This window comes from Manacus vitellinus, unplaced genomic scaffold, assembly GCF_001715985.3.
Source record: "Manacus vitellinus isolate BGI_N305 unplaced genomic scaffold, ASM171598v3 scaffold_12_pilon, whole genome shotgun sequence".
Lineage (NCBI taxonomy): Eukaryota > Metazoa > Chordata > Aves > Passeriformes > Pipridae > Manacus > Manacus vitellinus.
Window position 1 is genome coordinate 8,106,511 of NW_021938949.1, and position 16,031 is coordinate 8,122,541.

Consider the following 16,031-nt stretch of genomic DNA (forward strand, 5'->3'; position numbering starts at 1 on the left):
CTCACTGCTGTTCCTGGGAGCAGTGGGAGATGGAGGCGCTGCAGGGATGTGTGGGCAGTACCAAGGGGGGACAATCTCTTTGGTTGTGGGCAGGAGAGAGGGAGGAAATTTGGGGCAGGCTCAGCTAAGCCAGGCTGCAAAGAGAGATACCATCAGTTTCGAGTTGCATTCTTTTCCTCTAACTGCTGTTTTATGGCAGAGTGACAGGTCTGGAGAAACCTGGGTGAAGAAACCTGGATATGCCTGGGTGGAGATAAAAAGCAAGGATGGGACAGGCTGTGTTAGAAGGGGCACAGCCATTCAGTCTTTCCACTACTATTAAGGAACAGAAAAAAGCACAACTTCCAGAGAGGACCTGATATGCACAGAGTACACCAGTGCAGTGTCCTGTGAAGGTCACCTGTCACTTGTCCCTGCGAAGGTACTGCTGAGAGGTGAAAGTATGATCCAGGGTAGATGGGTGGACAGGTGTAGGAGCTGCAGGGACTTCTTGGATTTGGATTATCAAGGGGGATAACTGACATAACTACCTCACTTTCCCATGACAGCTGTCCCACTCCTGATAGCAAGGTCCAGAGATGTGCAAGGCATGTGCTGAGGGACCTGGAAGTAGAAGGATGGGATCCCCAAAACTGCCTGCCCTCCACTCCTTGACCAGAACAAGTGACTGAAGGAAGGAAGTGGGTCTGCAGAAATTGCCATGGGGGAGCAGGATGTACCTCAGCAGGATGAAGAACATTGCCACCAGGCATCCAGGCTGTCCAGAGGGTCCAGAGCAGGATGAATTCTCATACAGCACAGACATATGAAAGGAAAATTAAAGCAGCCCCATGCCAAGGTCCTGAGATCTTTCTTTCCTCTCTTCCCAGGCCATAGTACAGTGAGATCACTAGAAGCCAAGTGCTGGCTGCTAAATCTGATCTGTCATGTACTTTGGGAACAGCACGGTGCCACAGAAGTCATCAGTGAGCTGAGAAGGTGGCTGCCAACCCAGAGCCAGGAGTGTGGCTTGAGCAGCTGGAGGACTGGAGCCGGTGGAGGGAACATTCTTTTATCTGGGTTTCAGTCCCTGCATCAGAGGCCTGGACAGCATTAGCCATTACTGATTTGGAGCCAGCATCTGGATGGCTGCAGAAGAAACTCACACTTGCTGGATCCCTGCCTGGGCACTGTTTCAGGCACAGCTGCCAGCGGGCTCACGCAGTTGGCCTGTCCTATGCAATGATCAGCACAAGTGATGTGGGACTGACATCCCACAGCCCTGGCCACAGCATCAGTTACTCTGAGCAGAGCTCTGGAGCAACCATAACCTTGGAGATGAGGCTAAGAGAGTGTTCTCTCTGCTGGACTCTGGTGTGGCCACTGATGAGGAAGCACAGACTTGTAAGGCTGACCTACCAAGTGATGCCGACTGCTTCATGTTGGAAGTCGTCTTTCTGAGGGCAGCACGAAGGTTCAAATGTTATGGAGAAATAAGAAAGGTGCAGCCTTGAAGATGGAGGAGAAAGGAAAGGAACAAAAACAATTTAATAATGAATATATTATGTAGACATGTCATGCCTCTTGCCTGCTGGCATGGATTAATATCCATAAATCAAAGAGGAAGGGACTGTTTTTAATGCTGGAGATGGATGCTGGTCCTCAGAAAATTGCTAAGGGGGCATTAATGAGCAGAGACATCTGGGAATGGCTCCAGGTGCATTGGCTGCATGCACAGGAAATTCTGCAGAACCATTGTCAGCTAAAAATTGTTCCTGTGCTGTGGATGCGTGTGGTCCATGAGGGCAAAAGTGACCAATGTAGAGGCATTGGTAAAGCTTAGGAGGAAGGTAGATGAGCCCTGGGTTCTCTGCTACACAAGGCAGCTCCTTGTCTTGTTGCACACCAGGAAAGTTGACCCTATCTTTTGACTCTGCTCTGCAAGAAGGTCCACACAGACTAAGTGACAGGACAACCTCAGCCTGTGAAAGCCAGGAGCCAAAACGAAGGTGGGGTATGCTATTATATCCACCCTGCCTCTGCTGGGCATGCAGACACCAGAGACAGGAGTCAGGGACAGTGTCATCTCACAGCCACCACAATTGCCTTGACCCAGAGGATGAGGAGTGGCACCTCTTCCTGCTGTTTCATTAAGCATTGGATAGGTCAAAAATAAGGATAGCCCCTTGGTACTAGAAGGAGCCCTCCAATGGGAAAGAAGGAGCTCTGAGGTTATGCAGAAGGGACAGAGGGCAGAGGCTCAAAGCATGGAGCGTCTCCCTACAGCATTTCTGTATCCCCAACCTGAGGGTGGCTGGCGGGTATCTGGGCAAGAGGCAATTGCCCTGCTCAGTGGGTACAAACTCTAATACATTGATCAGGGTCTGCCCTCCTTGGGGTATTTCCCTTTCAGCAGCAAAAGGCCCCTCCCAGAGGGAGGGTATTGAGTGCCAGGATTTCGTTAATCACATTTCATGTGCATTTTAAAACCCTTGAAATCTTAATTTTTTTTTTAAGAACATCTCTTGCTCCTCTCCCACCCGCCCTGTTAATCTGGCAGCAGTGGCCTCCCATGCCTGCTCTCCCTCTGCCCTTCCCGGGACCACCTCCTTCCACTCGCGCTGACCCACTTTAGCCGTCAAGATTTACAGCCAGCGGCTCACCCGGGGAGAGAGGCTGGATTCACAGAATAAATTTGCAGAGCCAGGGAGCCAGCCAGGGACGAGGGAGCAGGAACTGGCTCTCCAGGAGAGCGAGACACCCACGCCCGCGTGCACTGGGAGAGGCGAGAAACCCGCCAGGGAGATGACTGGGAGCAAAGAATGCTATGAAAGAACACATCCACAGCATGAATGGATTAGAGGGGGAAAGAAAACAATGCAGGAAGGCAGCAAGGGAGGGAAGGGCAGGACAGAGAGAAGCACAGAGCAGTGGAAGGGAAGGCCCACCAGCCAGGCAAGGAAAGAAAGCCCACCACAGAGCAGCTGCTGTTCAGGTTGCACTGCAAGGGGAATGTGTGATTTGGGAGAAAGCTTAATCTTAGCACAGGGGGAATCTGCTACCCACGAGGGTGACAAGGGTCATGGGTAGGGCAGGACAGGGAAGTTGCTGGGAAGTAGGGAAGTTGGTGGATCAAAGGAGGGAAGGGGGAGGCTTGGAGGATGTTGAGGGCTGCTGGGACTGAGCTGTAGAGAGTAAAAGGAGGGATGGAGGAGGCCAAGCACCTGGAGACGCCTCAGCATTTCAGGGCTTATTTAAAATGAACAGCAAGCTCCTTTGAGGTTCACCTCATCTGATGGAGCAGCCCCAGGTCCTGACAGCAGAGCAGAAGCAGCTGCTGTCCCAGAGTCCCAGCAGAGGGATGTAAAACCCAAGCATGAGATCCAGAGGGCTGCTACAAGCAAATCCATGTGGCAACATCAGAAAGCCACACTGGGGCTGAGCTCAGAGAGCAGGGAATCACTGTCTGTCTCTCTCTCTATTTTCCCTGATTTTATTGTGTTTTGTTTAATTGAATCACACACACACATGCACACAAAGCCCCAACTTGTGGTGTAAAGTCTGTAAGGAAACAAGCAGCAAATTAAGGTTCCAGGAGGAGCGATGCTAACCAAGCACATGACACTCTGCACAAGCTGCAAGCAGGAATGAAACAGCAGGAAGAAAGAGGAGAAACTGGCAGAGAGGGAAGAGGGAGCTGCAAAAGGGTTTCCCAAGGGGAAATGGAGCCCAAAAAAAAGCAGAACAAGGGAAGGAGGAAAACCTGAGAGGAAAAGGGAGAGGATAGCATAGATGGTGCTGGTGGTTCCTGTAAGGTCACTGTGCCCAAACTCTCACTGATCCCTGTGTGGAGCAGTTTGGTGCACAGGGAGAGAAAGCTCACACAACCTGGGGCTGAGGCATGGCTGGGCTGAAAGGACATGGCTTAAAGTCCAAGGGATCCTTCAATGCTCCAGGGCACTTCTCCCCAGATAAAAACAAAGGACCCCTCTGGACCCAGTACCCAAGTCCACCTACCCCCTGTCATGACCAGCTTAGCTTCTCCTGGCATGGCAATTGTACCCTTCCCTCAGCTCAGCTTGGACCCCCACTCCCCTTCCTCTTGTGGTATCTGGTGTACCTCCAGCTCCACAAAGATGCTCATCCTCAAAAAACATTGGATACTGCAGAATGATGGACATTCTGCAGTGATGGGGTGAGACCATGATATGCTGGGGGATGTGCTCCAGCAGTCCCCAGGCTCCTCATCCCCACAGAGCTGCACCCCAGTGGCACCATCCAAACATGGGATAACTGTGCAACCCTCAGCCCAGCCCAGCCAGCCAACCAGCAATCTGTGACCATGTGCAGAAGGCAGAGACACCAGAGGGAAAGGAGCATCTCCATGTGCAGACAGGCAGCTCCCTGGCCTCTCCTCACCTCCCAGCTCACTCCAGCTCATGAGGGGCTAGGAGGCAGCACAACACTGATCAGCTGCTCCACAAGATGTGATGCTTTTCAGCACAAGAGAAGTGCAGGGTTAAAGGACATGAGCATCCTGCCCAGGCTTGCTGTGACAGGCCTCACATGTGTTTAGTCATATCCAGCCATGAAGCCACTCTGGAAACCAAGACATTTATTCAAAGGAGCAGCAGCACTGCACACACATCTGCCTGTGTAAAGGAGAACTTCAAAAGGGCTGACAGTCACAGAGCCCAGCAGTAACCTTTGGCTAATTAGCTGTCTTGATTTCCTTGCAGTTTATTTTTACACTTCTTGGGCTCTGAAATGCATTTACTGTAATGTCAGAAAGGCCATGGTAAATATAAAGCTTTCTAGCAATAACTATACCCACCCCACTGGGCTTTTGGGACTGACAGCTACAGCTTGGCTTAGGCCAGGCTGACAATGCTTTGCTGAGGTTTTTGTCATGCACAGGACTTACAGAGATTGTGATAGTGGAAATGATAATGGTGCCTGGGGCAAAACAGGTATCCGTATGGAGCACAATGAGCACAGAGCAGAGGGCATGTGTAATGGTGTTTTCCTGAGGTCAAATCACAAATAAGCAGGAAAAACAGAGGGGCGAGGAAGCCTGCAGGATGCAAAGCCATGAGCCAGCTCAGGAAGGAGAGGTGAGGTCAAGAAAAGCAGGCAACCTGAAAGGAGTGAGTGATGCTGAACCTGCAGAGAGGAGCAGGTGGGACCCCATTCTAAGCACTAAGGAAATCATTAGCTGGAGTTGTTGCTCAGAGAGCCTGTAGAAGCCACAGAGCCTTCCTGCTCCAGGGCAGATGAGAAGGGAGCTGAGAAAGACACTGTTGTTAGATCTCAAACAAGAAGGGATTTTCAAGCCCCAAGCCCTGTTGAGGTGGAAGCTGACAGTGCCTATTGAAGCGGGTCACTCTGCTCCCCATCCCACCTGTGCTTGAAATAAGTCTGTGCTTCACTGCACAGTGCCACAGACACTCTGTGTCTCTTGTCAGAGGGGTTGGGACTGTGCTGGCTGACTGACACACCCTCAGTCCCAGCTCCTGCACTCCACAGACTGAAGCAGGTCTGTATGTCAGTACTGATGAATTCCACTTGGCCAAGGTGTTGGGGTTAAGGTGAGGGTACCCACAGCCTGAGTTACTCCTGCTTCTCTCTGTAGGGACATGCAGTCCATGCTTGCAGAGCATTTGCCTTCTGCAGGCTCCAACCCTGGCACTGGGCACAGACACGGGACCTGTCAGAGCTGCACTGTCAGGAAATGGGAAGGGTAAAAACCAGCTTCATTATCTCTGCTATCTCCAGCACAAACCACTCAACATGTGTCTCCCCCTGGACTGTGCACAGAGAAAATCAGTGGAAAGAAACCAGAGAATAAACCAGTGCATTAATGATCAGAAACGAAGCAAAGCTCCTCTGCCCCCAGATCTGGCAAGGAGACTTCTGAGTACCTTCAGATGGGTGGCAGGCACCCAGTACTTCAAACAGCCTCCCCCCTCCTGTCTGGCTGGGTGTCAGTCTCAGGACTGTTCTGGGTACCAGTTAGGAGAACTTAGTACCAATTAAAATCCAGGCTCTCGTATCCTTTGAACTGCAGAGAAACAAAACTTGTGAATTCAACCTTTGCCTTTTTTTTCCCCAAATGATGTCAGGAGTTGAGGAGACAGAACAGCTCTGAGTGCAATTGCTGTTGAAAGCTGCTGGCTATTTCAGCGTGCTGCTTGAACTCCACTGGTGGAGGCTGTGCTGGCATTGGTAGCTCCAGATCTTTAATTTTAAGGGTCAAATCATTATAGACTCTCTCAGGGAAGTTAATAGGAAGTTTACCTTTGACTCAGCTATGTAAAATCAACAAGAAATTCCCATCTGATCATAGTGACACACTGTCCCAAGCATTCCTTCCTACACATCAAACTCATGTTATATTTTCATTTTTAAGCCCACTCCTACAATTAGAGCTTGTGCTGCCTGATCAGAACCAAAATGTCTCAGATGACTGGCAACGAGACAAAGGGCTTGATTTAGGGGCTGACTTCAGCCAGCACTCAAATCTGAGTCCCCCCACTTCTGCTGAGGTTCAGGTATTTCAGGACTCAGCTCTCTGCTGGGATAATGCACCTGCAAGGTACAGCATGGCTCTGTTCAGCCCCTGGGTGAGCAGCCAGTTGGGCCCTGACTGCTCCTGAAAAACTCTCTGGCTTTCACCCAAGCACCTTAAAAGCCCTTTGTACCAACAACCTGCACCTAGGTTGCTTTAAATGATGAATACCATGGGCACAGCTTCAAAGCATCTTAAATATCATCAGGTTTGTGAGCAGAGCAAGGCACTTTGGAGCCTACAGTCTTAACACCCCACACAGGGTGATGGTGAGCAACAAGCACTGAAGGCTTCAGCGACAAGGAAGGAGTTATTACATTGCTCCAAGCAGACAAGGAGAGACATGCAGCACCGAGCCCCCACCCCCATCATCCCTTTTACTGCCCATCCCAATATACCTCAGACAGATGTCTGTGATGCCTGTGCAATCCCAGCCCTCTGGCATGGCCAGAGCCATAGCATGGTACAGGGAACTTTTAAAGGAGTGGATACCATTCAGGAAGGGAGGTCATCATATATACCTGCATATATATTATTAATACCCTCCACATGACAGCTGCTGGCTGTATCTACAGACTCTCTCCACTGACACCTCTCTCTGAGTCATGGCTGTGTAAAGTTCCTTGACAGACCTGGAGGATGAGAGATGTGGTAAAATCCCAAACATGAGTATTGCATCAAAGGTACTGTGATTATCAGAGCACAGATAAATAACAGCTTCCTCACAATTTCAGGGGTGGAGGTAGTGCTAGAGCTGTCTAACCAGCCTCCTGGAGCTTTCATTCCAGTGGGGTGGCAGTGGCACAGACTCCATATCCAGAGACAGTGTCAGTGCTTGTGGCTCCAGGGCCAGTCTCCAAGATGCTCCACTGGGGTGCAATGAAGGTGTTTGTCCATGATGCTGGCAGAGGAGCTGGGGAACTCAGCAAGGAGCTGGTGGGTGGACTCAAGTGGGATTCCTCCTGCATGGAGAGCTCTGACAGTCCTCCACGCATGTCTGGCTGTGTAAGTCACTCTTTGTTTAGCTGAAACTCATGAGAGACTTTTAGAGGCTGTTTCACACTAATGGTGGGAAACTGCCCCACAGATCTCCACATATGGACAGAGATGAGCTGGAGCCCAAGGCACCATGCAGTGCAAAACGAAGAGGGATGGCTGAGTCTCCTCTCTCCCAACGATTTTGCTTCTTTTCATTACCATTATTTCCCCCAGGCCTTTCACCTGCTCTAAATCTGCTGCTGCCTCAGCCACCCAAGATGCGGGAAGGATATGTGAGCATTCTGATGGACACAACAGCCACTTCCAACAGCAGGTACTCTGCACTGCAACAGGCATTCACATTTACAACCACTATTCCAACAAGTCCTTGAGGCTGGACAGAAGGTTTTCCACCCATATGATGCTGGAGTTGTGCTCTGTGGGATAGCTGTTGTCCTGAGGAATCAGGGCCCACATACAGCCCTGCTCTGCAGCACTGGGCTCCGAGGCATGGGGACCTGCACTGGGAAAAAGACCCCACCCCACTCTGGGAATAGACAAGAAGCAAGACACCAGGGAGGATCATTACTTTCATAGTGGGTTTACTAGCAGAGAACTCTGCTCCTTCCAGCTCCATCTCTCTGCAGAGTCAGTGACTCCCCCCACCATGTATTGCATTTTATTCTATAAGCGCAAAGCAGTTTCCATTGAGGGTAGGGACACTGAAGCACAGAGAAAGAGGAGAATAATATCTTATCTTTTTTTAATCCCCACCATCCCAAAGGATTCTGGTGCCGTTTGCTTTACTTTCTATATGTATGCACAGTTAATTAGCATTACCATAGAACTGCAGGTATTCTCAGACTTAGTAGAGGGAATATCTTGTAATAGAAGGGTAAGCAAATTGTTTCTGCTGTTTCCATTACAGCCAGCTTTGATTATCCCGGGTAATGGGATAACAGGGACAAAGCAAAAACACGGATAACATGAGACCTATGCAAATTAAGCTAGGAAAAAAGAAGTGATGCTGAGAGTAATGGAGGAAAAAAAAGGTCAGTGCTACTGATTAAGGAGCATGCAGATCCCTGCACTAGCACTGCCCTAAGCTCAAGAATCCATACACAGTGGTAGCTGGGCACAGTAGTTATGGAGCAAATCTATAGGGTCTGTCACTGTGAAAGGGAAGCAGAGACATCCCCTGCACAGCAAAGCTGAGCTGCAGCTGAGGGAGGCGAATTGCATTAATGCCGAGCATTTCAAAGCCTCTGTGTGAGGGATTTGTCATTAAAATGAATAAGATTTGGGCACTCAACCCACCTCCTCTCTACTTGAGCAGGAAGAAGCCCAATTTAAAGGTCAGCATCTTAATGGTTTTCGCTGTGTATATACCAGGATAATTCCTCTCCAAACAGAAATCCAGCACCTCCTCAGTGAGCCACAGCCGGTGTTTGAAGGAGCACAACAAGAGCATCCACAGCCGAGGAGGCAAAGGAATACAGACAGCTATAGCTTCTATGTTAAAACAAGAGGGGAGAGGCTAAGAGGAGCAAAGAGATGACTTCAACTTCATCTCCTTGCAATGTGGCCTGAGCTGAGGGAAGGGAAAACACTTGAGTTCCTCTGTAGTCTCCTATCTCAGGAAAGACCGGATTCACTCTGCTCTGCCAAAGGGGATTTTCAAATCCTCGGCACCAATATCATGGAAGCAGCTCTGAAAAGGCTCTAGTTGTGGGTGGATAAAAAGGGCACCAGTGGAGATGAGACAGAAAGAAGAGAGGGAGGAATCTTAGGGGAAGATGAACCTTCTTAATAGGTTTTATTGATTTAACCCAAAGAGAGAACAGTAGGGGGAAATTCATGCCATTTAAATGCAAACCAGCAATAAAAATAATCATTACAGTCATAATCTCAATCTGTTAGCATTTTATGTAGAAATGATCTTAATGGGAAATATTTTTCGTGTAAACTATTTGCATTTACTTAGTACGAAGGAGCCTCTTAAATATAACTCAATCATTATCACAGATTTTTTTTTTCAGGGGTTGTTTTCAGTCCTCAGTTCTTTCAAGTGCCTGATGATTTCACAGTCCCTATAGAGACTGACTTGGAGAAGTTGCTGGCCCACCCTAGCTGGGATCTGCTGTCCATATCCCTGTGGATGTTCCTGCTTCCATACTGGAAATACGTGTGGATTTCAATGGCAGTTAGAAATCATCACTCTCCACCCAAATTGTGACCAGCCAAGGAGACTGCATCACTTGCTCAGATTTTGGGAGCTTTAATTGAGGAAAAGCAACTTCAGAGCGTGTTTCCAGGGCCTTCATCTTCCAGACAAGTGAGAACCACCTGACCACCTCTTTTAGCTTTCCCTCTTGTAAAAGAAGAGGAAAATGAGGGGGGTTGCCTTTTCAGAGGAGCTGTAGGGCTGGCAGTGAAGATCCTGGGTGGGAAGCCCTTTCCCAGTGCAGGAGGGGAGATTGGATGTGTCCACCTGCATCTCAGAAGGAGCTTTTCTGGTCAGTGCCTTGTCCTCAGGATCAGCCCCCGTGGGGACACGGTGCTGCCCACGTGCAGGTGCTCAGGGGAGGTCACTGTCCCTGTGACTCCCACGCCATGTGCATCTCAGCCACAAAGAAATAAATACCCTCTTCTGCCTGGGGACACCTTTTAATCTTCTTGCTAGATTTTCATACACTAGTCCAAACTCTCAGCTGGGCCAGGCATGATCTCATTTAGCATTCCATCCACAGAGTCTGCTAAACCAAGGCTGCTATTTTTATGCCACGTGCTGGTAGGGGCTGGGGCTGCTCTCACTGATGGCACGGGGGGGTTCCCACCACCTATTGCATCTGCCAGTACTTTGCCCCAGAGGTGAAAATGTCCCATGGAGGTGGCCACCTGGACCAGCATCCTCAATGTTGGGAAGCTCACCAGGGCCTTACAGGACACTTGTGGGCAGCAGGTGCCAGAGCAGCAGCAGCTCTCCAGCGACCAGGCAGCTGCCAGGTTGCTGTGCCAGGGGCTGCATCGGCAGAAGCCACCACAGTCCCTCGAGTGGGTCTGGCCCCATGTCCACAGCCTGTGGAGCTGGTCTGGCCCTGTGTCCACAGCCTGTGGAGCTGGTCTGGCCCCTGATACACTGCTCATCGCCAGGTTTCCAAACTCACACCGGACCTCACGCTGTGCGGGTAATTCAGGCTCGCAAGGGGGTTATTAAAATCCATTCAAAGCTACTGACAGCCTGTTCAGTGTTAATGTCAGTGGCTGAGAGGCACAGCAGGAGCGGGTGGAGAAGGACTTTGATTCCCCCGCTCTAATTTCCAAGCGGGGTGGGCTTGGCCGGCAGTGATGGGAAATGAGGAGCGGTGCCAGGTAGGAGCGTGTGGTGCCGTGTCGTGTCTCGCACAGCAGACAGGTGGGATTCGCTGTTTAATCCCATCAGCCAAACATTTCACTCCATGTTTTGCTTGACAGCATCTATCCCTTGCTGGCCATTTCAGAGGCACGTTAGCTGCCAGGATCCCAGCAGGTGAGTCTGCCTGAGCAATCAGCTCCGGTGCGGCGGCTGGGAAGGGGCTGTTGGTGCTGCTCCACACCAGACTCCATCGGGTCCTGCAGGTGGATTGGGCATCACACCCAGGCACTTCCCATAGGGTGCATTTGGGGGTTCATATACCTCTTCCCCCAAGTTCAGCCTTGGGTCTGCGCTAGCTTGCAGCCCTACGAACCTGCTGGGTTGAAAGAGGGGCTGGAATTTGTTCATGTTGGTCAGGTGAGTCCAAACCATCCCCTGGGTTTTGAAAAAAGCTGGGTAATTTCAGGATGTGGCTAGCATCATGCAGGCTAAGATAAGAGTAATCGGAGCTCCGGGCCATAAGCCGATTCCTTGCATATGACAGGAAGGAATTAGCCCCGTCTTTCCGCCCTGTGCCTCCCAGCAGCATTTGTACACATGGGAGCACACCTGGCAGGAGGCTGAGCCACAGGGACACGCATGTCCAAGCACTTGCTGGAGACAGGGTGACAAGGATCCTGTGCAGGCAGCGCAGAAATCCCACAGGCAGAAGAAGGGGCATGGAAATCTGCTCCAACCATGGTGCAGGTATTGCCCTACCCCCTTGCACCAGCAGGGTGGTGCTGGGATCCCCAAGGTCTCCTTCTCAGGAGGTCCCTGCCCTGGTTTTCCCCTGGTTTCGGCATCTTTTTGCAGCGAGGATTCCTCCACGTTGGCTGAGAAATGCATTGCAGTCTCTTAATAGCTCATCCTGGCTGGAAGCTTTTCCTCGTGTGTAAATACAATGTGTATAACAGTGGCCTCGTTTCGTACTATGGAAGTGCATCAGATGCAGCTAAACGTAGAGAAGATGATCCAAATTTAACATTTGGTTATGTAGGCTGAATATTTCAGTGAGTTTTTAGGTTAGAAGGCGCTGTAATTGGAGTCTGACCTCCCGGATAGTGAATTTTACCCAGGGATTTAAAGCAAGTCTGACCATTAAGCTTCATCCTTCTGACAGACAAAAATTAGTCTGGTTCATAAGCAAGGGGGGCAGCTGCTGGAGGCAGACTGGTTACAAGCCACAAGAACAAAATGTTGAACAACATCTCTGAAGGGCAGCAGGTCCTGGCTGACAAATACTGCCACAAACCAGGTTATTTTGCTTTAGTTCTGAGGTCAAAGCCAGTGTTCAAAAGCAATATTTGGGGCCGCTGTTTTCACTTAGGAAACTGGTGCTGTTCAAAAATCAACAGTTTTAGAGAAAAGTGAAACTCTAATGGTTGCCAGCAATCGGCCAGATGGGTCAATGAGGTGGTTTAGGGTGACAGGACCACTGAGGAGACGTGTGGCACCAGCAGACCCAAGTCCCATCCCATGTCCCTGGGGAGAGGGGCCAGGGAGATGGAAAGGAGCTGCATCTCCCTGCAGCCAGCATCTCGTGCCACATGGCAGGTTACCAAACAGCTGAGAGTGGGCAATGATTTCTTTTGCCAGTTTTCTAATTTATCTAATGAGCAAGAAAATAAATCAAGCTGACAGTCACCCAGGTGGTTTTGAGCCTCAGCTCCTCACAGTCCCCTTGTTCTTCCAGCCCATTTTATAACAGGGTTACAACCTGAGGACACAGCACTAACTCCTGCTATAATCTTTTCTTTACAAACGTCACTTAGCAGATGGAGTCATTTAGATGTGCTCACGTTTAAATGAGTGGCTTGCCCTGAAAGGGACAGAGCTGAGGCTGCTGGCAAGGTTTTTGGGATCGTTAGCCTAGAAAATGCTTAGCAGGGGAAGCAGTTGGCAGGCAGATTTCACGGACATGGCACTGCTGTCCTCTGCCAGCAAAATTACAAGGCTGAAATCCTGAAGCTGGATGGGGCCAAACTGTTCACAGCAAACAATTTAATTGATGAATGAAGTGAATTGCCCAGGAGACGGTTTTTAGGCATCTGCTCATTGCATGAAGCTGCTTGGAGAAGGGTTTGCGCAGTCGGGTGTCACCAGAGACCTGCCCACACCAGGGGTGGATGGGCTGGATGGGGCTCCCCATCATGGGAACCTTCACCAGAGTCACCTGGACACCTGCTCCCTGAATGAGCATGGCAACCTCCAGGCTTGCCAATCCAAAGGTGTTATGCTTCCCTACAGAAATTAATGTTCTTAAGCCTTCATGATGGGGCCAGTGATGGGACCATGCAAAAGATCTCAGCACTTGGTGCTTGAAAGGGAGCTTGCACAATGTAAGGAAGAACAGCACCAAACTAAACAGCAAAACCTACTTTTCAGTTCCTGCAAGACATTCAGTGGCAGTCTCAAAGGTCTCTCCTGTCTAGCTCCCTGACCCCTTGCACAAGGCTATCTCCATAAGCTCCTTTCATTTGGTCTAATAAAGTAAATTAGCTCTCTGGCTCTTCCAAGGAGAATAGCCATGAAAATGTACATTGAGATGAATGCCTACAACCTTTGAAAATACCTCTTGCTTATGAAAAGGCTTCTGAGGAATGAATAGAAGAGACAATAATTACCAAAAAGGAGGAAATATTGTTCATGCTGCCTGGGCAGCATTTGACCCAGCCCTTGCAAAGGTTGGGGAGAAGAAGGAAGAAGAAGGCAGGGAGCTGAGACACTAATGGCAATCATTGCTCTGTGGGGAGCAATATCTCACAGTGTCCATGGAGATCAATCCCAAATTATTCAGCCTAATAGTTCTCAAAACAAACTCTTATTCTGCTCCTTTGTGGCAGGCATGAAGCTTTCTCTGCAAGGCCCATTTTACATCTTCACTAACTCAGTGCTGGATGGTATAACACTCCATTGTAAAATCCCTGCAGGAGCCTTTGATGCCGGCATCTTCCAGACGAGACACAGAGCTTATCAGCTCAAATAACACAACTGTCTTTTATCCTTTGTGTCCCAAGCCTGCTGTTTTGGCACTTATATTTGTAATTCATTGCCTGGCTCTGGGTCTGGATCCATCAGGACAGGCAAACTGTCTATCTGTCTGCATTGCTGAGATATTTGTGTCTGCCCTGAGGAACCTGACTACTTAAGCTCTGCTTATCTTCATTGATGTTTAGGTTCCTAATTGGTTAAAAGTCATTTTGGAAAGGTGGTCTCAAGAGCTGTAGACTTGTAGATGCTTTCAAATTGACTATCCCCAGGCCAGTCTGTCCATCTTTCCTTCCCTCCCATCAGGGACTGCATCCTCATGGTCTGGTCTGGCTCTCAGGGATGCCCCAGCACCTGCTGTCCGTCCCTTCCAGACCAGTTCCAACCTATGGACCTGCCTGCCTTTCACCAGCACTACATTTTTCTCAAAAAAGGACAAATGAGGTGGAAGAAGAAAAGGTGAAAACATGATAATGGCTGTGGCAAAGGGCCGCTCCTATAGATTTTACAATGCTGGAAATAGAGGCTCAGAGAAAAAGTTTTTCTCCAAAAATTACTCTTTTCAATCTCAACAGAACACTGAAAGGAAGTTTAAGCAGACTTTTTAACACCTTTTGTACTCAAATTCCAAATTCACCTGTCTACCCAAGCAATAACAGAAATAATCTTTTTTTATCCAGCTGCACATTTTGCTACAGAAATTTGTTTCCATTAAGCTATTCCCTTTTGTCCTCTTAAAAAGCATGTTTTAAATAACAGTGTAAAAAAAATTATATACTATCCAAAAAACTCAACCCTGTCGACTGTGCACTCTCATACAAAAGTTATCTCCTTCTTTGAATGGATTGATGAAAACCCTTTTCATAATGTCAGGGTGGAGATGAGAAAGAGAGAGAAAATTTCTAAGTGCCCAGCACAGCTAGTCATTTCAAGGAAACATGGGGCAAAATCTGGTCCTAGAAAACTGAGTTACAAAACCAACACCAATCTGATCCTCTTTTTCTGCTTTGTAAAACAGAATTTTGTAGAAGTTGTGATGGAGGCACACACTGCACTTCTCATCTGCAGGGAAAAAATGTGCTTTTTCCATATTCCTTAAATCTCAAAAGAAGAATGTGAATCCAGTCTTAAATAAATAACTATTGAAAATACAACCATGATGACTTTCACTGCTCCCACACTTTCAGAAGTGCAGTAGCTGCAGCTCAGCCACTCAGGGTTTCCCCAGGAAGGTCAACACTTGGACATCACTCAGAGTCCCACCAGGAATCACCCCAAGAACAGCAATGTGAGAAACACAACCCTGGATCACTGTCTCTCTTCCCTACTGGAAATGAATGCCATGAGGCTCCCTTTTGCCATCCCCTCCTGGGGAGGATTTCCTGGTACTGGAAACCTCCCCAGAAAGACTTGCTCCATCCCTGCTGGCTCTCTCCCACGGCCAGCTGTCTCACACCAGCTACTTCTCTCACTTCAGAGATGCCACTGACAAGGTCGCCTCTTACCTTTGAGCCTGTGTGTCACTGCTGGTCCTGGCTACAGTCATGAAGGTCTCCTAGTTGCTGTCTGCAGGGGCTGGGACTCACACTGGACACAGCATTTGGGATCCCACAAGGTGGTCACCAAGCCCAGTATTTGAACTGCAAGGAAAAAATAGAAAATATAAGAGGGAGTTTCACCAGGGGGCATAAAAGATTAATTGATTGATTGATTGATTGATTGATGGCTTGATTAACATGAAGCCATCCCAAGGATGGCTTGAGCATGGCTGCTCAAGTTGTGGATTGAACACAGAGACACGGGGACCAGAGGTGAAAGGGAGGAGGACCAAAAGGAGGTCCAAATGAGATCAGCTGCTCAACAGAGTAATGAAAAGGGAAAAGAAATTCACTGGAAGGGGATCTGGGACTGAAGCAAAAATAATGGGACAAATGCCAGACAGTGATGGAAAAAGATGCAAGGAAGATGGATAGCTCTGGGCATGCACAGGGCAGATGGTACAAGACATCAATACTGAGCTCCTGGAGGAGTGAGGAGCCACTGCCACCACCAGCATCAGCCACCCAGCGTGGACAGGTTTTAATTAGCTTAATAATCATCCTTACACTGCAGGATTGGTCT

At 49.1% G+C, this 16,031-nt stretch overlaps 1 protein-coding gene across 1 annotated transcript in view; it reads right to left on the reverse strand.

Annotated features, from left to right (window-relative positions):
- Positions 1-15,551, reverse strand: part of ELFN1 (extracellular leucine rich repeat and fibronectin type III domain containing 1) — a 45,981-nt gene extending 30,430 nt beyond the window's left edge. Inside the window, exon 1 of the mRNA XM_008928040.3 lies at positions 15,416-15,551. The gene's annotated coding sequence lies outside the window, so the exon portion shown is untranslated. The remainder of the gene's footprint in view (positions 1-15,415) is intronic.
- Positions 15,552-16,031: the final 480 nt, after the last annotated feature.